Source organism: Rattus norvegicus, chromosome 1 (assembly GCF_021556685.1).
Source record: "Rattus norvegicus strain SHRSP/BbbUtx chromosome 1, alternate assembly SHRSP_T2T, whole genome shotgun sequence".
NCBI classification, from domain to species: domain Eukaryota; kingdom Metazoa; phylum Chordata; class Mammalia; order Rodentia; family Muridae; genus Rattus; species Rattus norvegicus.
Genome location: NC_141534.1, coordinates 159357537 through 159383433, shown reverse-complemented (window position 1 = coordinate 159383433; position 25897 = coordinate 159357537). Strand labels below are relative to the sequence as shown.

At 43.5% G+C, this 25897-nt stretch overlaps 1 protein-coding gene across 10 annotated transcripts in view; it reads right to left on the bottom strand.

Annotated features, from left to right (window-relative positions):
- The window catches only part of Rab30 (RAB30, member RAS oncogene family), a 150366-nt gene that overhangs the window by 54423 nt on the left and 70046 nt on the right, over window positions 1-25897 (bottom strand). Inside the window, exon 1 of one of the 10 annotated variants that reach the window (XM_087558400.1) lies at window positions 20323-20390. The gene's annotated coding sequence lies outside the window, so the exon portion shown is untranslated. 10 annotated transcript variants of the gene reach the window in all.

Genomic DNA, 25897 nt, shown 5'->3' with positions numbered 1-25897 from the left:
TTTCCCAAAGGAAGGGACTGTCTAGACAGAGCATCCCAATCCATCTTGACAAGACAGGAGCTACGTGTTGCCAGGTTGGCTCACACTGCTCTCAGGGACTGTGTTCTGTGCCCCGAGGAAAGCTCTGTGCTTGATACTCCTAGGTGGTCATACTGAGCCCCGCCCAGTCCAACCCCTCACACGGTGAGTTAGAACTGTCTTCCAAGCCAGGCAAGTGTGTCTTGAGAAGGTCCTATTACAGTGATGTGACATCCTCATGTATGGGCACGCACACACAGGCACAACACCCAGTTTCATGAAGCAGGCTGCAACTTGAAAGAACGCTCCCATGCACAAACAATGAGGCTTCATGGTGGTCCTGAGGCAGACTAAGCACACATATGCCAGGTAGTTGTGTCTTAACCTGGAGAATAGTCTATGAGGCAGACAGGATTGCTATTGGGCAGAGACAGTAATGAAGCTCAGAGAGGTAATATAATTTGTCTAAAGCCACACAGGAAGGGTTAAAGCTCATATTCAAATATGATTTGTTGGTGTTTGTTTGTTTGTTTTTTAGTTTGATTATTTGATTGGTTTTTGTTGTTTGTCTCCAGTTTTGGGGGTTTGTTTTGTTTTTCAGTTTTTGGTTTTTTGATTTTGGGTTCCCCACCTTTGGGGAGGGGGTGTTTTATTTACAACAGAGTATTATGAGACTATGCTGGCCAAGTACTTGTTATGTAACTGACAATGGCCTTGAACTCATGATTCTCCTGTCTCTACCTCCCAAGAACTGGATTATAGGAGTGCCCTACCACACTCGGTCCGTTATATAATTCAAACTTGCCTTGAACTCAGGACCTTCTGGCCTCAGTTTCCTGCATGCTGGGATTACAGACAAGCACTACCACGCCTAGTTCGTTGTGTTTTTGAGATGACCTGAGAACACCCTTTCATTCTGGCTCTGAGGTGAGAATGCAGGCGAGCCTCTCTGACAAAGGAGGATTCCAGCTGAGGCCTGAAAGAGTCGGGGTGAGCCTCTTAGGAAGTTGGGGTTGGAGGAGTGTGGGCAATGAAGAGGCAGTGCCAGGACTAACAGCAGGACGAGGCTGAGGGAATGAGAAGAGACTGAGCTAGTCTGCAACAGGAAGATGGGTGGCTCAGAGGAGGCAGGGCCTTGGGAACCACAACAAACAGTTTGGTTGATTTCTAAGGGCAATGAAAACAAAAGGCAAATGTAATGGGGGAAAAGACAACTCAAGCCCTGTTCTAAAGAGATAATACCGAGCCTACGAGCTCATTCAGGAAAGCACTGGCTTTGCAAAAACAAGCATCCCTAGACTCCAGGTTGGGGGCAGGGAACCCTGATGATCATGCCATTATAAAATCATTACTGTGTATGCTGATCTCAAAAATAAATTAAAGAAAACATTAGGGCGGGTGAGATGGCTCAGCAGGTTAGTGCACTCACCACTAAGCCTGACAACCTGACTCCTACCCCTAGACAACACAGATTTGACCCCATCCACAATGGTGCACGCACAAACACATACATCTGTAAAGACACACACACACACAATAGATGTAGTGAAAAAAATTAAGGACTTATTTTAAAGGAATATTTAAAAGTTCTGGTGCTGTGTGGGGGAAAGACTACACAAAAGGGGCAAGAGTTGGAACAAGGAGAGAAAAGATTGGAGTCTGGGCCACAGTGAGGGCAGTAGAGATGGATTTTATATTTGCAGGTATGTGGGACTGTAAACGCTTGCTGGTGGAGTGTATGAGAACGCTGTGGATACAGACTCATAGGTCTCTGGCTTGAACTGGGTAAACGGTGGCAACCTTCATGTCACTGGACAAATGCCACTGAGCTGCTGGGCATGGTGCTGCATACCTTCAATTCTAGCAATCAGGAGGCAGAGGCAGGCAGATCTCTATGAATTTCTAGGCCAGTCTGGTCTACACAGAGTTCCAAGCCAGCTCAAGGCTACACAGTAAAACCCTATCTCAATAAACAAGCAAATAAACAAATAGACCAGAGGTACAGAGATGGCCCAGTGGGTGACTTCTTTGCCACACAAATATGAAAACCTTAGTTCAGATTCCAAGAACCCATGTCAACCCAAACACAGTATCATACATCTGTAATCCTAGTGTTCCTAGGGTAGGACAGAAGGTGGAGAAGCTCAGCTATCTTGGCATTACAGCAATGCACAAGAGACCCTGTCTCAGAAAGGTGAAAGGGAAGGCTCAGTACCAACGGTTGTTCTCTAACTCACACACACACACACACACACACACACACACACACACACACACAGTGGCAAATAGACGTGTGTACATGATGGACGTGTGTTCACATGAGTATGTACACATACACACAACTCGATTATACCACATATACACATGCCCATGTACCACATACATATACAAAGTCAGACAGATAAAGAAGTACACAGCTCTCTCCATGGGGACACTGAGCCTTTACTTCCAAAGGCAGTGCACAGCAGGCAGGAACAGACCAAAACCCTTTCCTACCAGCTCTTACCCCTTCCTTTATTACTGAAAACAGCTACTATTGCTGCTGAAGAGCAAAGGGAACACTCACAGTTATAGTAAGAGGATGGATGGATGAATAGATTGAGAGACAAGCAGATGGTAAACAGTAGTTTTATTATTTTATGTATACAGGTGTGTACACCTCATGCATGCCTGGTGCCCAAGGAGGTCAGGCAAAGGCATGGGATCAGATCTCCTGAGACTGGAGACAGTAGTGAGTTGCTATGTGGTGCTGGGATTGAACCTGGGTCCTCTGCAAGAGCAACAAATACACTTAACTGCTAAGCCAACTCACCAGACCCAATCAAAACAGTTATACAGAAGATTAATTAATAATTAAGGAATGCTTAAAGGTATAATAGGTGATAATACAAAACAATCAATGAGGGAGGTTTTCTTACTCATATAGTCAAAAAAATCATGTACGGGTGGATGAGATGTGAGAATAAACATGGGCAGATCATCAAGCTATTCTGTATTTAAAAAGAAATGTTCACACATTTTGAGAGATTTCTCAAAATGCCTCCAAATGATCAGTGTTCCGTGCGCCAGCTCTGCCCTTGAAGTCCCTAGAGAGTCTTGCAATGGAATATAAATCTGCCCCTCCTCCAACAGCTTAATAAAGTTCCCTTTATTTAATGTGTATTATCCTTAAGTGATATGAAATAATTATGAACAAAACCAGGGGCCTAAGTCTGAAGGACAGAGAGCTGTGAAGTCAAATCCACGGACCTTGGCCATATAGAGAACCTCTGCTTATCAAGGAAAAGCAAACAAAGGCTATATCGTCCTTCACATAAAAAAAAAAAAAAGTAATCTGGATAGGTGATTATTTTTAGAACAGTATCTGTAAATCTATTTTAAGTCTTTGGGTTAGATGAAGATTAACACATAGACCTGCAACTGGCCAATGGGGTGGGGGTGGGGGGTGGTAGTGCAGTATGTTCAGTCCTCAATGGGACATATACTGCACCCACCCACTTGACACAAGCTAGAGTCATCAGGGAGGAAGGAGCGTCAGTAGAAGAAATGCCTCCATGAGATCCAGCTGTGGGGCATTCTCTCATTTAGTGATGAACAGGGGAGGGCCCAGCCCATTGTGGGTGGTGCCAGCCTCTGGTTCTATAAAAAAGCAAGCTGGCTGAGACTGTCATGTGAAGCGAGTCAGTAAGCAACACCCCTCCATTGGCTTCTGCATCAGCACCTGTCTCCAGGATCCTGCCTTGTTTGAGTTCCTGCTCTGACTTCCTTCATGATAAACAGCATTATGGAAGTGTAAGCTGAATAAACCCTTTCCTCCCAACGTACTCTTTGGTCACGGTGTTTCGTTGCAGCAATAGAAAGCCTGACTAAGACAAAGTGGATGACTACAAGCAGCTACTAACAGGGTAACTGCACATGTGAACTCACAGCAGTTGCAATAGCATGCAGAAAACATGTACAAACCCAAGCCAGACCAAATCCTAGCATCGAGAGACGAGCTGGGCACAAAGGTGCTACTGGCAATTTTTAGCTTCTGGCAGAGAGAGAGTGTGTGGTGGTTTAAACAGAAATGGTCCCAATAGGCTCAAATATTCGAATAGTTCATCATTAGGGAGTGGCACTACTTGACAGGGACTAGGAGTGTGACGTTGTTGGAGGAAGTGTGTCACCAGAGGGGAGCTTCATGGGGAGAGGAGGTGTCGAAAGTTCGAGGAAAGCCCAAGATCTCTCCCTTCCTGCTGCCTGCCTTGGATGCAGATGTAAACTCTCAAATGCTTCTTCCTGCACAGTGTCTGCCTGTGTTCCACCATGCTTCCTGCCATGATGACAGTGGACTAAACCTCTAAATGTAAACAAGCCCCAATTAAATGCTCTCTTTCATAAAAGTTGCCACGGCCACGGTGTCTCTTCACAACAGAACACTAAGAAAAAGAGTCAACTTTTTCTAAGAGTGTAACCACTGGTACGACAACCACGTTCCAGTAGGAGGCCACACGTTCAAGAATACCTGAGTATCACAAATTAGTCTTGTTAAATTTTGTTAAAAAGACACACAGAGTTGGGTGGATGAGGAAGTGGGGATAGACATGGACAAAACACATTGTAAGAAATTCTCAAAGAACAAGTAAAAAGGTTTTAGTTATATGTTACCATTTATATATTTTAGTACATGAAAATATGCATTACCATTGTCAGGTGAGTAAAGTGTTAGGGTTTTATTGCTGTGAAGAGACACCATAACCAAGGTAACTCTTACAGTTTTAGAGTTGAGTCCATTATTATCGCGTCAGGAAGCATGGCCACATCCAGGCAGACATGGTGCTGGAGAATTCTATATCTTGATCCAAAGGCGGCAGCAGGAGACTCTTTCTCAGGCAGCCAAGAGAAAGGTCTCTCCACACTGGATGTAGCTTGAGCACTAGGAGCCCTCAAAGCCCTCCTACACAGTGACACACAAGGCCATACCTCCTAACAGTGCCATTTGCCCATGGGTCAAGCTGCCAAGGACCAGCCTCAGTTTGGACAGGGGTTCCTAAGAGAGCGGTGTTTGGGAGCAGCAAAAACAAATGACTCAGAGTTAAATTATGGGTCCAAGTTGGTGGCCTAGGTACTGCTGAGATGGCTTTCCAGATTGCTTTTGCCCCCCCCCCCCCCGTGTTCTACTCTGCTCTGCTCTAGACAGCTTTTTCTTGCTGTTCTAAAATTTCTGTTGATACAGCTCTCTGCTAGTAAAAATTCTAAAAAGTTCTCCGATAGCTCATGGGTTTTCTGACCCAAAGCTGCTATAAAAAAATTCTTGGATCTTCCAACCAACTCAGAAGTCTTAAGCTGTTCTTGTTCTCCATAGATTTTCCAACTAAAATCAGAAATCCTGTTAGAAAATTTTCTTGAAGAACTGTTTTCGCTCTCCAGAGATATCCAGAAAGCTCAGCTCTTGCTTGAGGAAAATTCAAAAGAACTGCTATCACTCTTTTGCTAGCTCATCCCAAGCAGACCAAAAGCTCATGTTATTGTTTGTTTGTTTGTTTGTTTGTTTTTGTTTTTGTTTTTTACAAATCAGTTATTTATTTCAGGTTCCCTTTCCATTACTCTTAAGAATCAGCATCTCATGACCCAGCCCCCCCTCCCCCGATTCTTAGGAGAGAGCAAGCACACGTTTTGTGTTAACACTGCAAAAGAAGTCTGAGATCTGCCAGCCTCTGTTAAACACAGCCAGTAAATTACCTGGGTGGGACCATGTCCTGAAATTACCATATCGACCACACCCGGGCCTGGACAGCTGTGTCCCAGGCTGACCTTGAACTCAGGAATCTGCCTGCCTTTGTATCTGCCTGTCTTTATCTTTATGACAAGCTGACTCAATGTAGCTGCTTCTGTTCCTTTAGATCTGTAAAGCTCCTTATATAATCCATATTGCATCCTTATATTTTTTCATAGTTGAGAAATTATATTTTTTCGAACTCATGTTTTTAGAGTTCTTTTTCCACAGCCTTAAGAACTGTTCAGAAGGTCCCAGTATTTACCATTTTGCTGAGACATTAGCCACACCTTTGCCTCCCAGACTCACGCAGTGTCTGATTATCATGGAGTCATTAACATTAACAAGGCGGGCATTCCTCTGAGGAACCTAAAAATATGTACATTACTAAACAAGCCTAAAGCCCACCGCAGCCTTGGGCACTCATGTAGGCCCACGCCTGCTGGCCCTGTCCCAGGGGCAGGAACCATATCATCAAGGCCATGCCGGACTTGGCACCAAGCATATTCAACCCATCACAAAAAGCATTCAAATTATATAAGTAGGAGAAAGGAAGGCATTGCAAAATCCTGTGCATTTAATGAGCTGGTTACACCCATCTGTCAGAACTAAATCAATTATATTGCAAGGGTATTTGTTTTAGGACTTATTTGACATGGGGTAAAAGCCATGTCTGATTTTTCTTGCAGAATTCCTTAGTTCTCTGGCCCACAAACCCCAGGATGCCTCCGAATATAGTCTGAAATCACACCTTCTAAATGGCTATGCAGAAAGTAAATCCTCCTCCACACACCCACAGAGAACCTCCCAGCTGCCCACACAAACTTCCTTAGGTTCAGAGGCACCGGCCAGGCTGTCACACCTTCAAGGAACATTTGATGCTCTGTAGACCTACTGTGCACACTCTCTTTTAAGTGTTCAGAAAGCATGGGGCAGAGCAGGGCGGGCTTGCCATCCTCACACTGCAGACGCTCAGGCAGGAAGTCAGCAAGTTTGAGATCAGCCTAGTTCATGGCGTGAGATCTTATCAAAATAAATACACAAGTAAGGCTGGAGAGATGGCTCAGAGGTTAAGAGCACTGCCTGCTCTTCCAGAGGTCCTGAGTTCAATTCCCAGCAACCACATGGAGGCTCATAACCATCTATAATCAGATCTGATGCCCTCTTCTGGCCTGCAGGAATACATGCAGGCAGAAAGCTGTACGATGTATACATAATAAATAAATATTAAATAAAAAAATTTTAAAAAAGAAACATTTTAAAAAATAAATACACCCGAGGATCCCGGCCCGCAGCAGCTCTCTGCTCCCAGACCCCATGGGAAAGAGACCTCACCGCCTGGTCAGGTGGGCACTCCTGAGGCTGCAGAGCGGAAGAGACCACCAACACTGCCCACCCATGCCCACATCCCTGGCCCAAGAGGAAACTGTATAAGGCCTCTGGGCTCCCGTGGGGGAGGGCCCAGGAGTGGCAGGACCCCTGCCTGAGACACCGCCGGAACCTGAAGGAAACAGACCAGATAAACAGTTCTCTGCACCCAAATCCCGTGGGAGGGAGAGCTAAACCTTCAGAGAGGCAGACAAGCCTGGGAAACCAAAAGAGACTGCTCTCTGCACACACATCTCGGACGCCAGAGGAAAACACCAAAGGCCATCTGGAACCCTGGTGCACTGAAGCTCCCGGAAGGGGCAGCTCATATCTTCCTGGTTGCTGCTGCTGCAGAGAGCCCGTGGGCAGCACCCCACGAGTGAACTTGAGCCTCGGGACCACAGGTAAGACCAACTTTTCTGCTGCAAGAAAGCTGCCTGGTGAACTCAAGACACAGGCCCACAGGAACAGCTGAAGACCTGTAGAGAGGAAAAACTACACGCCCGAAAGCAGAACACTCTGTCCCCATAACTGACTGAAAGAGAGGAAAACAGGTCTACAGCACTCCTGACACACAGGCTTATAGGACAGTCTAGCCACTGTCAGAAATAGAAGAACAAAGTAACACTAGAGATAATCTGATGGCGAGAGGCAAGCGCAGGAACCCAAGCAACAGAAACCAAGACTACATGGCATCATCGGAGCCCAATTCTCCCACCAAAACAAACATGGAATATCCAAACACACAAGAAAAGCAAGATCTAGTTTCAAAATCATATTTGATCATGATGCTGGAGGACTTCAAGAAAGACGTGAAGAACTCCCTTAGGGAAACACAGGAAAACATTAATAAACAAGTAGAAGCCTACAGAAAGGAATCACAAAAATCCCTGAAAGAATCGCAAAAATCCCTGAAAGAATTCCAGGAAAACACAATCAAACAGTTGAAGGAATTAAAAATGGAAATAGAAGCAATCAAGAAAGAACACATGGAAACAACCCTGGATATAGAAAACCAAAAGAAGAGACAAGGAGCTGTAGATACAAGCTTCACCAACAGAATACAAGAGATGGAAGAGAGAATCTTGGGAGCAGAAGATTCCATAGAAATCATTGACTCAACTGTCAAAGATAATGTAAAGCGGAAAAAGCTACTGGTCCAAAACATACAGGAAATCCAGGACTCAATGAGAAGATCAAACCTAAGGATAATAGGTATAGAAGAGAGTGAAGACTCCCAGCTCAAAGGACCAGTAAATATCTTCAACAAAATCATAGAAGAAAACTTCCCTAACCTAAAAAAAGAGATACCCATAGGCATACAAGATGCCTACAGAACTCCAAATAGATTGGACCAGAAAAGAAACACCTCCCGTCACATAATAGTCAAAACACCAAATGCACAAAATAAAGGAAGAATATTAAAAGCAGTAAGGGAAAAAGGTCAAGTAACATATAAAGGCAGACCTATCAGAATCGCACCAGACTTCTCGCCAGAAACTATGAAGGCCAGAAGATCCTGGACTGATGTCATACAGACCCTAAGAGAACACAAATGCCAGCCCAGGTTACTGTATTCTGCAAAACTCTCAATTAACATAGATGGAGAAACCAACATATTCCATGACAAAACCAAATTTACACAATATCTTTCTACAAATCCAGCACTACAAAGGATAATAAATGGTAAAGCCCAACATAAGGAGGCAAGCTATACCCTAGAAGAAGCAAGAAACTAATCGTCTTGGCAACAAAACAAAGAGAATGAAAGCACACAAACATAACCTCACATCCAAATATGAATATAACGGGAAGCAATAATCACTATTCCTTAATATCTCTCAACATCAATGGCCTCAACTCCCCAATAAAAAGACATAGATTAACAAACTGGATACGCAACGAGGACCCTGCATTCTGCTGCCTACAGGAAACACACCTCAGAGACAAAGACAGACATTACCTCGGAGTGAAAGGCTGGAAAACAATTTTCCAAGCAAATGGTCAGAAGAAGCAAGCTGGAGTAGCCATTCTAATATCAAATAAAATCAATTTTCAACTAAAAGTCATCAAAAAAGATAAGGAAGGACACTTCATATTCATCAAAGGAAAAATCCACCAAGATGAACTCTCAATCCTAAATGTCTATGCCCCAAATACAAGGGCACCTAAATATGTAAAAGAAACCTTACTAAAGCTCAAAACACACATTGCACCTCACACAATAATAGTGAGAGATTTCAACACCCCACTCTCATCAATGGACAGATCATGGAAACAGAAATTAAACAGAGATGTAGACAGACTAAGAGAAGTCATGAGCCAAATGGACTTAACGGATATTTATAGAACATTCTATCCTAAAGCAAAAGGATATACCTTCTTCTCAGCTCCTCATGGTACTTTCTCCAAAATTGACCATATAATTGGTCAAAAAACGGGCCTCAACAGGTACAGAAAGATAGAAATAATCCCATGCGTGCTATCGGACCACCACGGCCTAAAACTGGTCTTCAATAACAATAAGGGAAGAATGCCCACATATACGTGGAAATTGAACAATGCTCTACTCAATGATAACCAGGTCAAGGAAGAAATAAAGAAAGAAATTAAAAACTTTTTAGAATTTAATGAAAATGAAGGTACAACATACCCAAACTTATGGGACACAATGAAAGCTGTGCTAAGAGGAAAACTCATAGTGCTGAGTGCCTGCAGAAAGAAACAGGAAAGAGCATATGTCAGCAGCTTGACAGCACACCTAAAAGCTCTAGAACAAAAAGAAGCAAATACCCCCAGGAGAGTAGAAGGCAGGAAATAATCAAACTCAGAGCAGAAATCAACCAAGTAGAAACAAAAAGGACCATAGAAAGAATCAACAGAACCAAAAGTTGGTTCTTTGAGAAAATCAACAAGATAGATAAACCCTTAGCCAGACTAACGAGAGGACACAGAGAGTGCGTCCAAATTAACAAAATCAGAAATGAAAAGGGAGACATAACTACAGATTCAGAGGAAATTGAAAAAATCATCAGATCTTACTATAAAAACCTATATTCAACAAAACTTGAAAATCTGCAGGAAAAGGACAATTTCCTAGACAGATACCAGGTACCGAAGTTAAATCAGGAACAGATAAACCAGTTAAACAACCCCATAACTCCTAAGGAAATAGAAGCAGTCATTAAAGGTCTCCCAACCAAAAAGAGCCCAGGTCCAGACGGGTTTAGTGCAGAATTCTATCAAACCTTCATAGAAGACCTCATACCAATATTATCCAAACTATTCCACAAAATTGAAACAGATGGATCACTACCGAATACCTTCTACGAAGCCACAATTACTCTTATACCTAAACCACACAAAGACACAACAAAGAAAGAGAACTTCAGACCAATTTCCCTTATGAATATCGACGCAAAAATACTCAACAAAATTCTGGCAAACCGAATCCAAGAGCACATCAAAACAATCATCCACCATGACCAAGTAGGCTTCATCCCAGGCATGCAGGGATGGTTTAATATAGGGAAAACCATCAACGTGATCCATTATATAAACAAACTGAAAGAACAAAACCACATGATCATTTCATTAGACGCTGAGAAAGCATTTGACAAAATTCAACACCCCTTCATGATAAAAGTCCTGGAAAGAATAGGAATTCAAGGCCCATACCTAAACATAGTAAAAGCCATATACAGCAAACCAGTTGCTAACATTAAACTAAATGGAGAGAAACTTGAAACAATCCCACTAAAATCAGGGACTAGACAAGGCTGCCCACTCTCTCCCTACTTATTCAATATAGTTCTTGAAGTTCTAGCCAGAGCAATCAGACAACAAAAGGAGGTCAAGGGGATACAAATCGGAAAAGAAGAAGTCAAAATACCACTATTTGCAGATGATATGATAGTATATTTAAGTGATCCCAAAAGTTCCACCAGAGAACTACTAAAACTGATAAACAACTTCAGCAAAGTGGATGGGTATAAAATTAACTCAAACAAATCAGTTGCCTTCCTCTATACAAAAGAGAAACAAGCCGAGAAAGAAATTAGGGAAACGACACCCTTCATAATAGACCCAAATAATATAAAGTACCTCGGTGTGACTTTAACAAAGCAAGTAAAAGATCTGTACAATAAGAACTTCAAGACAATGAAGAAGGAAATTAAAGAAGACCTCAGAAGATGGAAAGATCTCCCATGCTCATGGATTGGCAGGATTAATATAGTAAAAATGGCCATTTTACCAAAAGCGATCTACAGATTCAATGCAATCCCCATCAAAATACCAATCCAATTCTTCAAAGAGTTAGACAGAACAATTTGCAAATCCATCTGGAATAACAAAAAACCCAGGATAGCTAAAGCTATCCTCAACAATAAAAGGACTTCAGGGGGAATCACTATCCCTGAACTCAAGCAGTATTACAGAGCAATAGTGATAAAAACTGCATGGTATTGGTACAGAGACAGACAGATAGACCAATGGAATAGAATTGAAGACCCAGAAATGAACCCACATACCTATGGTCACTTGATTTTTGACAAAGGAGCCAAAACCATCAAATGGAAGAAGGATAGCATTTTCAGCAAATGGTGCTGGTTCAACTGGAGGTCAACATGTAGAAGAATGCAGATCGATCCATGCTTATCACCCTGTACAAAGCTTAAGTCCAAGTGGACCAAGGACCTCCACATCAAACCTGACACACTCAAACTAATAGAAGAAAAACTAGGGAAGCATCTGGAACACATGGGCACTGGAAAAAATTTCCTGAACAAAACACCAATGGCTTATGCTCTAAGATCAAGAATCGACAAATGGGATCTCATAAAACTGCAAAGCTTCTGTAAGGTAAAGGACACTGTGGTTAGGACAAATCGGCAACCAACAGATTGGGAAAAGATCTTTACCAATCCTACAACAGATAGAGGCCTTATATCCAAAATATACAAAGAACTCAAGAAGTTAGACCGCAGGGAGACAAATAACCCTATTAAAAAATGGGGTTCAGAGCTAAACAAAGAATTCACAGCTGAGGAATGCCGAATGGCTGAGAAACACCTAAAGAAATGTTCAACATCTTTAGTCATAAGGGAAATGCAAATCAAAACAACCCTGAGATTTCACCTCACACCAGTGAGAATGGCTAAGATCAAAAACTCAGGTGACAGCAGATGCTGGCGAGGATGAGGAGAAAGAGGAACACTCCTCCATTGTTGGTGGGATTGCAAACTGGTACAACCATTCTGGAAATCAGTCTGGAGGATCCTCAGAAAATTGGACATTGAACTGCCTGAGGATCCAGCTATACCTCTCTTGGGCATATACCCAAAAGATGCCCCAACATATAAAAAAGACACGTGCTCCACTATGTTCATTGCAGCCTTATTTATAATAGCCAGAAGCTGGAAAGAACCCAAATGCCCTTCAACAGAGGAATGGATACAGAAAATGTGGTACATCTACACAATGGAATATTACTCAGCTATCAAAAACAACGGCTTTATGAAATTCGTAGGCAAATGGTTGGAACTGGAAAACATCATCCTGAGTGAGCTAACCCAATCACAGAAAGACATGCATGGTATGCACTCATTGATAAGTGGCTATTAGCCCAAATGCTTGAATTACCCTAGATCCCTAGAACAAATGAAACTCAAGACAGATGATCAAAATGTGAATGCTTCACTCCTTCTTTAAAAGGGGAACAAGAATACCCTTGGCAGGGAAGAGAGAGGCAAAGATTAAAACAGAGACTGAAGGAACACCCATTCAGAGCCTGCCCCACATGTGGCCCATACATATACAGCCACCCAATTAGACAAGATGGATGAAGCAAAGAAGTGCAGACCGACAGGAGCCGGATGTAGATCGCTCCTGAGAGACACAGCCAGAATACAGCAAATACAGAGGCGAATGCCAGCAGCAAACCACTGAACTGAGAATAGGACCCCCGTTGAAGGAATCAGAGAAAGAACTGAAAGAGCTTGAAGGGGCTCGAGACCCCATATGTACAACAATGCCAAGCAAGCAGAGCTTCCAGGGACTAAGCCACTACCTAAAGACTATACATGGACTGACCCTGGACTCTGACCTCATAGGTAGCAATGAATATCCTAGTAAGAGCACCAGTGGAAGGGGAAGCCCTGGATCCTGCTAAGACTGAACCCCCAGTGAACTAGACTGGTGGGGGGAGGGCGGCAATGGGGGAAGGGTTGGGAGGGGAACACCCATAAGGAAGGGGAGGGGGGAGGGGGATGTTTGCCCGGATACCGGGAAAGGGAATAACACTCGAAATGTATATAAGAAATACTCAAGTTAATAAAAAAAAAATAAAATGTAAAAAAAAAATAAATAAATCATTAAAACTTTTACAAAAATAAATAAATAAATAAATAAATAAATAAATACACAAGTAAGTATCAGGAACAAGGTAAAGACCACGGCAGTCAACAGCTTCTCTGGCCCATGTCTACACACTCACCTTTCTGTCTCATGAAAAGACTACACACCAGAAGACTTGGATATGGGTCTAGCTTAGCCCCCGAGTTCTTATTTCCTTGTCATGAGGAGTATCAATCATTGAAAGAAATATAGACTTGGTGGCCGACTTATCTACATATGACTAGGTAAACTGTACACTGACAGCCAGAATGAGAAAATACTGATGAAGAGGACATAGTCCTTGCTCACAAGGTCCCACAAACTAACAGAGAGGGTGAAGCAGAGTCTACACAAGCACTTAGCCCAGCTTGAGTAAATGGTTTTAAGCACAGACAGCACGTGGGCTGAGCCCGAATCCCGACTCCCCACTAACCAAGTAAAATATCTTTGGCAATTTTTACTTAATCTCTCCAGATTTAACTTCCTCAGCTACAATACAGGATTGGGAACCACAGCGATCACACTGAGCTACTGTTAGAATCTAAATAGATAATGTGTATTACTCTGCAAGCCACAGTGAACTTTAGATAAGTCTACAGTTATTAATTGTATACGATTCTCGCCCCGGAGCTTTACAAAATGAGGTATACAGCATCCCAGCCCCCTGCTCTTTATCTGTTACGTGAAGGGAGACAGTTTAGTGGTCCCCAAATTCCATCAATGTTTACACTATTAGAAGATGATCTCGCCTGCATGTTTGCATGTCTCAATGTTGCTGCTCAAATGAACTAGTGCTAAGAAGCAACCGTCAAGTGAACAATTCTGGGGCAGGAGGAAGGCTTTCTGAACCTTTTTTTTCATCTTAGTTCCTTTAGCCTCATGATCTACTACACATAGATGAGACGTGCCCCCAAAGAAAAAGCAGCAGCTGCAGGGGAAGCCAAGCATCTGTCCCATTCCTTTGGGTGGAGAAGTGGCTTCTCAAACCTAAGGTTCGGGAGGAAGGTAAAGGAGTGGATGCGGGCAGGAGTGCTGTCGGGGCATCAACACTCCTTACTCTTCCGTATAGGCCCCTTTCCACTGTGTCTTCTTACCTACATCCGATAGCAGCCATACTGACCCACAGCTCAGATTTGTTATACTTGATTTCCATCCTCAACCCCAAATAGAGTACCTGGACCTGGGGTAGACACAAACTGCTTTACCAAGTAGGAGTCATTCTCTCAGGAGGTGTCTGCAAAGTACCTCAGCACAGGTGGCTTTATGATATGTCACCAAACCCACTCTGTCAGGCAATAACTCTGTGACACTGGGTTACAAGAAAGGCAAGGATATTCTTCTCACTCATGGTAAGAGGAGAGAAATCTGTTAGATTGGGGCTCAAACTGTAGCTGGTGAGCCAGGAGCCTAAACCGGCACACCTAGCTTGGAATGACAGCTTACAGCTGCTGGAAATTCTAATGCTACCATACACATCGGACACCATATGTGGTCCCCAATGACCATTATATTTAACTTCTGGCTTTTCACAGAAGCTAAGCCCTGGATTCAGTCACCTAAGTGTTCTCCTTAATACCTAGCACTCCAATTCTACCAGGTTTCCCTACATCCCAATCTGATTCAGACCTTCTACACGGAGTCGGGACAAGACAGAAGACACAACAGACATTCAGCTGCTGTGTGTTTAATTGGCTAAATGGTCTCTGAGGCAACAACCTCAAGAATTAAATCCCTCTCCCAGAAAGCTGGGTCAATGTGTACCAAAAGATTTCCTGATAAATGCCTGCAGGGAGAATGAGAAGAACAAACCCTCTGAGCTATTGATAACAGACAACACTAAGGAGCCAGCTAACCAGGATCAAGAATCACGTTGTTCTGCTTAAATTTAAAAAAAAAAAAATGTACAAAAGCATCCCAGGAACAACCCACCTCGGGCAAATTATAAAGCTCCCAAGGACACAGATCATCTGGACAGATCATCCAAACAGTCATGGACCACAGTGAATGAATCCTCTAAAGCACACAAAATAACTCAGCTCACGACATTCTGTTTCTATTTCCCCCTGTTGATGTTAAGAATATAGAATACCAAAACAAGGAATTCCACCATTTATGTCAGGGCAGCGAGCCAAGGAAAGCCCAGGATATATGATCCTATTAACACTAATGGAAGTGCGAACAAGGTAAAAGAGGAAATAAAGCTCCCTGCCCCAACTCGAACTACACACAGTTTTCCAGAATAAATGGCCCGCAATTATTCTTTTAATGCGCCTCCTCTGTGCACTGATAAATCACCTCACAGCATAAAATTTTTGCTGAGTTCAAAAAATTAGCTTACTCTCTTTCTCTTGCTCCTCCTCTACTTGTAAACTTACAAGTTCCAAAAAGGGTAGGGGTGCCCCTCCCCTCAAGTCAAGGTTCTCTTTCCTTGGTCAAATTGCTATTAAGTAATCACAAAGTTGATCTAGAAACACACATGCACACACATGGTTCCTTGTGTGACTGGAGAGGCTACTTCATGGTTCAAAGTACTGACTGCTCCTCCAGAGGACTGGGGGTTCAATTCTCAACACCCACATGGTGGCTCTAAACCATCTGTAACTCCAGTTTCAGGAGAGCCAAGGTGTTCTGGCTTCTGCAAGCACCAGGCATGTGTGTAGTGCATACACACTTAAATTACAAATGTTTTAAAAATAAGAAATTCCTCAAGGAATTCCTCTCCCAGAGGACCAGAGATGTCTCTTCTCCCTCAAGTGCCCCTGTGCCCAAAGGCAAGGTAGATTCAATGCCTTAGCCCTGCCATCTCTCCCCTCACCACCACCACTGCTAGGTACCTGCTCTGGACAAGCTGACTGAATGAATTGAAGACAAATTCCTGCCTGTCTCAGTGTTCCTATCCGGTCTCTTCATAAGCCTAAAGAGAGAATAATAGAAACTTGGTTTTGTTTCTGACTCATTAGACAAGCATGTTCCAACAGCCAGAACAGAAAGATCAGACTCCGGCCCTCCCTGTGGGCCTCTCTCTGACCCTCCACCAAACATATTTATCACCAGAGTCTTTTTATTTCCTTTGTGGTTTTTCTAAAATGGGTCCAACCTCATCGACATCCTTGCTTGAGGGCTAAGGATCCCTCGACTGTTTGAGCCCTGGAGCTCTGGCTTTGTGAGCCATTATCACTGATCCCTGATCTCATCCCAAATAGCCTCGCCCACATGTTCTCCAAAGTGCATTCCCCACGGCTGAGACACAGCACACACGAGTTCTACACGTGGCCCTTCTTGGCTGCTTCGACTTTCTGCCTGCTGGAGCCTGTGATCTACAGAATTCATTGGGACCAGAAAAAAGATCACTCTGTTAAAGCATGTGTGTGTTCACGTTCATGCTTGTGTACACACGGGTTTATGTATATATTTGTATACGTGTGTGCCAGACGTTGCTATTGGGCGTCTTCCTCACTTGGTTTGCTATTTTACTTTTGAGACAGAGTCTGTGCTGCGTAGTTTTGTGACACAAACTAAAGTCATCTGAGAGGAGGGAACCTCAATTATGAAAATGCCTCCATGACAACCATAAGACAAGCCTATATAGTATTTTATTTATTTGTTTGTTTATTCACGTTACATCCCATTATCAGCCCCTCTCCTCCCAGGACCCTCTCCTGCAGATCCATCCCCTTTTCCCCCTCCCTTCTCCTAAGAGAAGAGGGAGCCCCTTCTCACCCCCAGCACCTCCCCCACAGTATTTTCTTAGTGACTGATATGGGAGATGCTATCCCTGAAATGGAGGTCTTGGATTCTATAAGAAAACAAATTAAGAAATGCAGAGGGAGCAAACCAGTAAAAAGAACTCTCCCATGGCCCCTGCATCAGCCCTGCCTTCAGATTCCTGCCCTGTTTGAGTTCCTGCCTTGAATTCCTTCAATGATGGACTATGATGTGGACACATAAACCAAACAAACCCTTTCCTCTCCAATTTGCCTTTGGTTGGGGTGTTTCATCACAGCAACAGAAACCCTAAGTAGGACAGGGTCGCTCACAGACTCTGGACCACATCAATTAAGCTAGAGCGGCAGGCCAGAAAGCCGGTGGATCCTCTTGCCTCTGCCTCCCAGAGCTCACATCATCCATCTGCACACAGCCAAGCATGGCCCTTATATGGGAACTAGGTACATAAACTTGCCTCAAGCCCGTTTGGCAAAATACTTAACCAACCCTCAGAAGGAATCCTTTTAAAGGAATTAATTAATGCTTTTTCTTCAAATGGAGACTACTTCTATTATAAGATAAATCTGACTATTCCTGCACTTTGTCTCTATAAAAGATTCATTAATGTTTGTACAAGGAAGGGAGGTACATGTGTCTCTTGAGCATGGAGTTCAGTAGGAGGATTCACAAAGGCTTTGGAGAACACTACAACCAACTTAGTGATTGTTATCAGGTATCTATGGAAATACGTCCATATTGACACTCAAAGGAGACTACCGCCTCTTGTCTAATAAAGCACAATAATTTTAACAATAAACATCATACAGCCATTCTCACTCTTCCACTCAAAACTGGCCCTTCCCCTGCTTTGGAGGACCAAGTGCTCTGTAGACAAATAGTAGGAACTGTAACCTTCCCCAGCTCGCTTGTTTTCAGAACGGTCTCTCTACAATTGCAACCTTAACTACCCCACGACTGTCTCTGGGGCATAAGGACCCCAACTTGTTCCGTCTGGAGTCCTTAGTGTCCAACAGATGCCTGACACATAGCTGACGCTTCACAATAGCGAGGTGAAAATGGGAGAGGAGATAAGTGAATGCTGGGCTTCAGATGTTCTCATCCTAAAGGTCCATGTTAAATGCTTAGTCCCAGGCTAAGGTGGGGCCACTGCAACTACATGAAGCTTTGTCTTCATAACTGACCTGGCTCAGTTGAGAGAGAGAGAGAGAGAGAGAGAGAGAGAGAGAGAGAGAGAGAGAGAGAGAGAGGCACTAACACTGCTGTAAGGCTAAAATGAGGAGAAACATAGGTGCTAGAGACACTGGCTGCTCTTCCAGAGGACCCAGATATCATTCCCAACGCCACCATCAACTCCAGTTCCGGGGCATCTGACACCATCTTCTGGCCTCCACAGGCACATACATATGTGATGCACACACAAACATGCAGGAAAAACACCCAGACACATAAACGTTAAAGAAAACGTCTTAAAAGAGGAAACGGTAAAGGGAGGGAGGCAGCCGAGCATAGTTAATACACCGTTCTCTGGCGCACGAATGTTTTGTAAATAGGTAGATGAGTGGGGTAAATGAATGAGCAACGGCCCAAAGGATGGAGGTACAGAGCTCTGCTGTAGGATAAATACCATCTGCTTGGAAATTAGGATATACTCCACAACAGATGACATCTCCACGACGATGAAGACATCATAGGCTTAGATGCCACCCCACATTCAAACCTGATTCTGTCTTTCCTTCTCAGGTCCATATGAAATAGGAGTGCATGTTGGAAATCATAATTTCTGTACACTCAGAGAAGTAAACTTATTGTGTGCTTTGGTAAGGGAGGTTGAAAAGGCAACTATAACATTGTACTGACATTTTTATAAGAGTAGAAATAAAGGAAGAAGCTGGACCTCATTCCTGGTTGGCTGTTGTCTTACTTGACTTCCAGTTATAATGGTTCTCTCTTCTCTAAGAACATAAGGCCCCCACTAGGTATATTCATGCTAAATCACTTTGACTGTCTAGTAGCCAGTGATTGGCTAAGTGTGGTCACATGATCCAAACTAGACCAATCATTACTTTTTGAGATATTCTACCAAGACACAATCAGAGTAAAGGTCAGTCCTTTGCTTATAACAATAGTGAGATTGAAAGGAACTGGAATATTACTTATATTGCACTCAAGTTTCTGCAAAACTAGAAATATAGAGGGGAACTCGATGGCTGTGACTCTTGCCACACAATAGAGAAAAAAAGACAAGGAACAGAATCTTGACAGTTTGGAGAGTCCAGTGTAGTTTAGTTGCCCAGCCAACCCATTTTCCTCCTTCTAAGACATATTTTTAGCACTCTTTAGTCAGAGACACACTGACTGTAGTTAGTGGAACGAGAACACGAGAAAGATAACATTTCCACCCCTTGCTCATCAAAACTTTCCACGGGGATCTTCTCCAACTTCACAATCAGAGGGGAAAGCTCAGAATTTGGAAAGGACACAAGAAAGGAGCCTGGCCTCCTGGATCTTTGAAGGCAGACTAATCAGAGCAACTCGGTTTCACAATTAACTTCTCTAACACATCCTAGTTTCAGCCAATTCTTCTGACAGATATATAATACCTCAGTGTCCTTTCTTGGGGGTGGGGGTGGGGGAGGGGTTCCCTCTTTGCTCAAGTAAGAGTTAGTTTTCTTTCACTTACAGCGTTGAGCATTCTAACAGTCAGACAAGATACATAGCAAGCATCTGAAATGCCAAGGAGACAGAAATACACAACAATCCCCAAATGTCTTGGAGACACCTAAGCATTTCCTCGGAAAAAGGTGACAATTCCAACTGAAGATGACGCTGACACACAAAGGCCCTTTCGTGTTTCCAGGGCCTCCTAGCTTTAAGCTCACCATTGCAAGCTGCCCCTTTCCCCATCCTCTTTATTTTAGGCATGTGCGTGAAGTTGTAACAGCCCTGCCTTGGCATTTCCTCCTTTTAGTCCCCTCAGGAGCTGTCATCCAGAATTCCGGCAAGCATGGTAAAGCTCACTGATGATAAGAAGCCTCCGCTGCTGTCCCAGAACTTACCAGGAAAGGCATCCAGACGCAACTCCGAGAATTTGAGTCATGAGGCTGAGGTAAACAGTCCGGGGTGTGAGTGTAAAGCCCAAGCACTGTTTGTAAAGAGTCACCAGAGCTTGGCAGCATGTATATGCCCATTAACGAGAAGGTTACAAATAAACTGGAGAGTGATGCCAGAAAAGTCATTCCGGCCAATGACAGCACTTGGGTCAGTGCTGATAAAGGGAGCATGTGAGGCAGGCCCCAGAACAGTCTCTCAAGGAGACAAATTTGGTCTGCAACAAAAAAGTACTATAACACGGCAGAATACATTCTGCAAGCTTGTTATTAAGCCCTTTGACACTACATGGTGACTTTTCTGACTTCCAGAACAACCAAACGAAGCTGGGGTTGTCATCAGCTAGGAAAGCAGGCACAGACAGGTTGATGCCCACAGCCCTAGAATTAATGACTTGAGCCAAGTTTTGGCTCCAACCTCCCGAACGTTGGCAGTTGGTTTTCAGTGTCTCATAAAGGTGCATGTCAGAACTTTCTAGATGGTTTAAAAGGCCTATGATAGAAGTGTGGCTTGCCTCCAAAGCCTGCTGGGAAAACGTTCCCTAACCAGATTGTAGGCCCCACCAAGGATCCTGAGAGGCAAGAAGGATCCAAGGACTGGAAGTCCTGACACCTCTGTGTGGTTCAGGCAGAACCTTGTTCAAGGTCTCTGAGGACAAGGAGACAAGGTCTCTCAGGGACTAAAAGATAAAATATGGAGAATACATGGAAATTACTCTTAAAGAGTCAGGATCAAATCATTATACCTATCTGGCCTCAGCATTCTCTCAGATGATTTTAAGGAACCAATTCTAAGACACTAACTAGCAAATACTAACTGGGAGAAAAAAAATAAAAGCTATTAATGATTTAGTGAGAGCATTGACCCATGGGAGCTAATGACCTGCCACTTCAGAAGGTAACACAGAAAACAGGAGGAGCAAGCCCTTCAGTTCATCCCAACTTCAAGAACTGATACCACATAATAATCACTGCTCTCTTAGGCTCCAGGAGCCGGGGGTGGGGGGAAGGGGTGGGGATGGGGTGGGTGGGGGGGAGATCATGCTTTGGCTCACTTCCTTGAGAAACACAAAGTTTAAGTCCCTGAGGAAGCACAAAGTAAAAGAACAAAGATTTGAACAAACTTTGGCCCTGAGCTACCAATGTGTCTCTTGTCAGCTATGCCCTTTATCAGGCCCTGGTTCTGTACCTGGAAAGGGGGAGGAAAAGGCATGTGCTTTACAGAACTTTGGGGAAAATAAAATAAAATGTGAAGGAGGAGTATAGCCCGGGGACTGAGAGATGGTTCAGTGTTTATTTGGTTTTTTTGTTTGTTTGTTTTTTCTTTTTTTCCGGAGCTGGGGACCGAACCCAGGGCCTTGCGTTTGCTAGGCAAGTGCTCTACCACTGAGCTAAATCCCCAACCCCGGTTCAGTGTTTAAAGAGCACTCGCTCTTGACCCAGGTTCAGTTCCCCGCATCAGGCAGCTCACAACAGCCTGTAACTCCAATCCCAAGTTTGGCTCTAGTACAAACTTGCTTACATGAACTTACACACACACACACACACACACACACACACACACAGCAATTAAGAACACATGCTGCTCTTTCAGAGGACCTGAGGTCCCTTTTCAGCTTTCCCACGGAGCTTATAACTATCTGGAACTCCAGTCCCAGAGGATCAGAGCCCTCTTCTGGCCTCTCTGGGCACAGGTCATACATGGGGTATACTAGCATATATTCAGACAAAGCACTCATACACAAAAAATAAAAATAAAGCTCTTTAAAATTTAAGTAAGTAGGTTTTTAGTAGCTTAGTAGCTACTTAGTAAATGTTAGAAACTGGCTATTCTCCAGTTTCCACATTACTCCTTCCACATCAGAATTCCAACATTCAGTAACTCTTAGCACTTCACCAGTCCTCAGTAGGACAGGATCATGCACTCCACCCAGGATCTGGGCCATCTCATTAACTCCTAGGAAACACAACCAACTGTGACGTTAGTTGTGAACATCTCAAGTAACTCTGAGCCCTTTGGGCCTGTACCAATCTGCTCCATGCTTCCTAAATCCTTTTAGAATTATTTAACTACCAGATCTCTCTCCAATTTTATAAGCCTTCTCCAATACAAGAGAAGCACTTTGTAGACACCTACCCTTTGTATCTGTGTGGCATGTGTGCACGTGTATCTTCAGGTCTACCCTACACATGCCTCCCAAGGGAAAGTGACAGCTGTCCTCTCTCACCTGCCACCTTATCTTTCTGAGACAGGGTCTCTCGTTGAACCTGAAGCTGCTGGGCGCTGCCTGTCTCCACCCTGAGTTCTCTTACCCATCTCTGCAACCCCAATACTTACATTCAACTACCAAATTCAAGTAGACTTAACACAAGATAAAAGGGAGCTCAGAGTTTCCCAAAGCTTATTAAATATGTACTATGAGAACAAGAAGGGTGAGATCTATGGTCTCCCAGGTCATCCTCCTGGTCTGCAGGGTCATTTCTTCAAAACATCCTCCTATTCAAAAAAGAGTCTGGTGCCCATCCTCCGTGTTCCCAGGTACTAGGTACTTTGTGTACACCAATGTTGGTCCTATGACCAAAGGGTCTCTTCTGCTAGACTCAAACTGCCTATGGGCAAGGTCCTACCAATCTCAATTGCTATATCTACAGTAGCTGGTAGTATAGCAGATATTAATGTTTGGTGGATGAATTATAGGTGATGGTACATCAACATTCAAACCATAGTAACCTTTACCATATGGCAAAAAGTGGTCAGTAAGACCAAGAAAAACTAGAAACAATCTAATCTAATACGGATCATCTGTTCATTGATGTGGAAACTGAGTCTCAAAGGTGTCAGAAAACTCATCCAAGGTACCCTCAACAGTAGCAAGAAGATCACAAGTGATGGCAGTCACCTGCCATTGTGACTGAGTTCAAAGGCAGCCATCAACCCACGCTTAGCCCAGAGAGAGGCCACGTGGTTTACTGGATACATGGGATCCAGGTATTATCTTGTTCCTGCCACCTGCCAGTCATGTGACCTCCAGCAAAGTTACTTCATCTGAGTCATAATTTCTGCATCTGTTAACTGGGCTATTAATAGCTCCCAAGTTGTTTGGGGCTATTAAATCTGCCAACATACATAAAGAGCCTAGCAAAGTATCAGCACTATGTGCTAAACAAACGTTTACTGGATGAATCATGAGTGAGTCCCTGTCCAACGTAGCACAACATCACAAACCTGGTTTAGACTTTGCTTTTAACTCTCTGCCGACCTGAAAGGTGGCAAGGTTACCTATGATTATAAAGTCATAATGGAGACCGCTTCCTTGGTAGAATTAGAACTTAATTAAGGTGCTCTTCAACGTCAACTCTAACAACCCTGCTCGCTGTTCCCTTCCTCTGAGTTGCCCTTCCAACTGCCCTGTGTCACACAAACCACCCAGCCTCTATTTTACCTAGCCAGACTTGCTCTGTCATGGGACACAATGATTTGAATGAGAAATGCCCCCCTGCGGGCTCAGATATTTGAACACTAGGTCCCCCAGTTGGAGGTACTTTTGGGAGAGGTTTAGGGTGTGTGGTCTTGTGGGCAGGAATGCATCACTGGGGGTGGGCTATAAGGTTAAAGCCCCATGCGGGATCTCTCTCTGCCACATGCTTGCAGTAGAGGATGTGTGCCCTCAGCATTTGTTCAGCTGCCACGCCTGCTACCTTCTGATATGCTGTCCCTGCCCCTGGGAGTCTGGACCTCTGGAACCCTAAGCCAACATGAACTCTTTCTTCTACAGTTACCTCGGTTACAGTGTTCTAGCACCATAACAGAAAGTGACTAATACATAGAGGGAGGAGGGCATCTCTAATCCATGTGCCCTCACCAGTCCCTCCTCGTCTCAATGGTCACTTTCCACTACACAGTGAATCGTAGTCCTACAGTCTGAATGGTTATGTCCCCTCCAAATTTTACATTGAAACTGCAGTTTACATTGAAACTGCAGACAGTGTTAAAAGTGTTAATGACTGATTCAACCATGAAGCCTAGTGCTCTCATAAGTGCATTAGTGACCTAGAATGTACATAAAGGGGCTGGAGAGATGGCTCAGTAATTAAGAGCACTTAATTGTACTTGCAAGAGGACCTGAGTTCAGGCTTTAATACCCACTCTAGGCAACTCGCAATCACATGTAAGTCCAGTTCCACGGGATCTAACAATGTCTCCTGGTATCTATCCTTGGGCCAACAGGACTCACAACAAGCATGCATGCACATAAATAATTTTAAAAATAAGAATAAATAAATCTTTTCAGAAGTACCTGAAGGGCAAGTTCACCCCACCTGGCATAGGAAGGCACAGAAATACACATCATCCTGGGGGCAGAAAGCAGCCCCCAGCAGATGCCTGCCCCCAGCAGATCCTGCCGGTAATTTACCTTAACCTCCCAACCTGCAGTGCCTTAGAAATAAATCTGTGTCACCAGGTGCAGTGACACACATATGTAAGCCCAGCACTTCAGTGGCTGTGTCAGAAGGAATGGCACAAGTTCATGACCAACTTAGGCTCCATAGTTAGTTCTGGGCCAACTTGAGCTATATAGCAGGACCCTATCTTAAAAAGCAAGTAATAAAAATAATATTTTTCAGGTAGGTTTTCTCTATGCAGCCTGGCAATCCTGAAACTTCATCTGTAGACCAGGCTAGACTCAGATTCACAGATCTGCCTGCCTGCCTCTGCCTCCCAAGTGCTGGGATTAAAGACATTGCATCGTCACTTGGCACAACGATAACGTTTTTTAAAGGATCACATTAAAGAAATTTATTTTTATTGTTTATAAATTCCCCAGCTTCAGTCAGTTTGTTAAATCAGGTCAACTGTACTAAGACAAGGAGTGTTATCTGTTTGTTGCTTGATGGGTTGGTTGGTTTTAATCATAGGAAGGTACAACCAATCTAAAATGTATCACCTTAACAATACGTATCACCAATCCTTTGACTAGTTCGAAACAGATCTAGTAGCAGAAATCAAGACTGTCAAATAAGTCTACTGACATCAAGCATCCTCTTTAGATTTTTGTCATAATTAAATGACATAATTTATCTAGTCAGCACAGGGGCTAGAATAGCATAAAAATTTTTAATGTGTTCAACATTATAAAGTCATAATAAATACTGTTTATTGTATATACAACCATGTCTTAGCCATAACTCTAAAAGCAAAGAGTAGACAAACTTTTTGTAGGTAACATTCAAAAGAGAATTAAGTCCTGCAGAAATAATCCATCCAGGCATGGTGGAGGCAGAGGCAGGTGAAGCTCTATAAGTTCAAGGCTAGCCTGCTCTACATAAGTTCCAGGCAAGCCAAGAAAGGCTAGCTACATCATGAGACCCCGTCTCAAAAACAAAACCTGCAGCTTCAGGAGATGGAGACTTCCTCACCTCAAAGAGAAGCACTTAAGAACTACACTAAAGATTGTCTTAGCACCTAGCCTGTCCAAAAAAATCTCTTATTTTTTAAATTTTCTCATTTTAACTTTTATTTTAT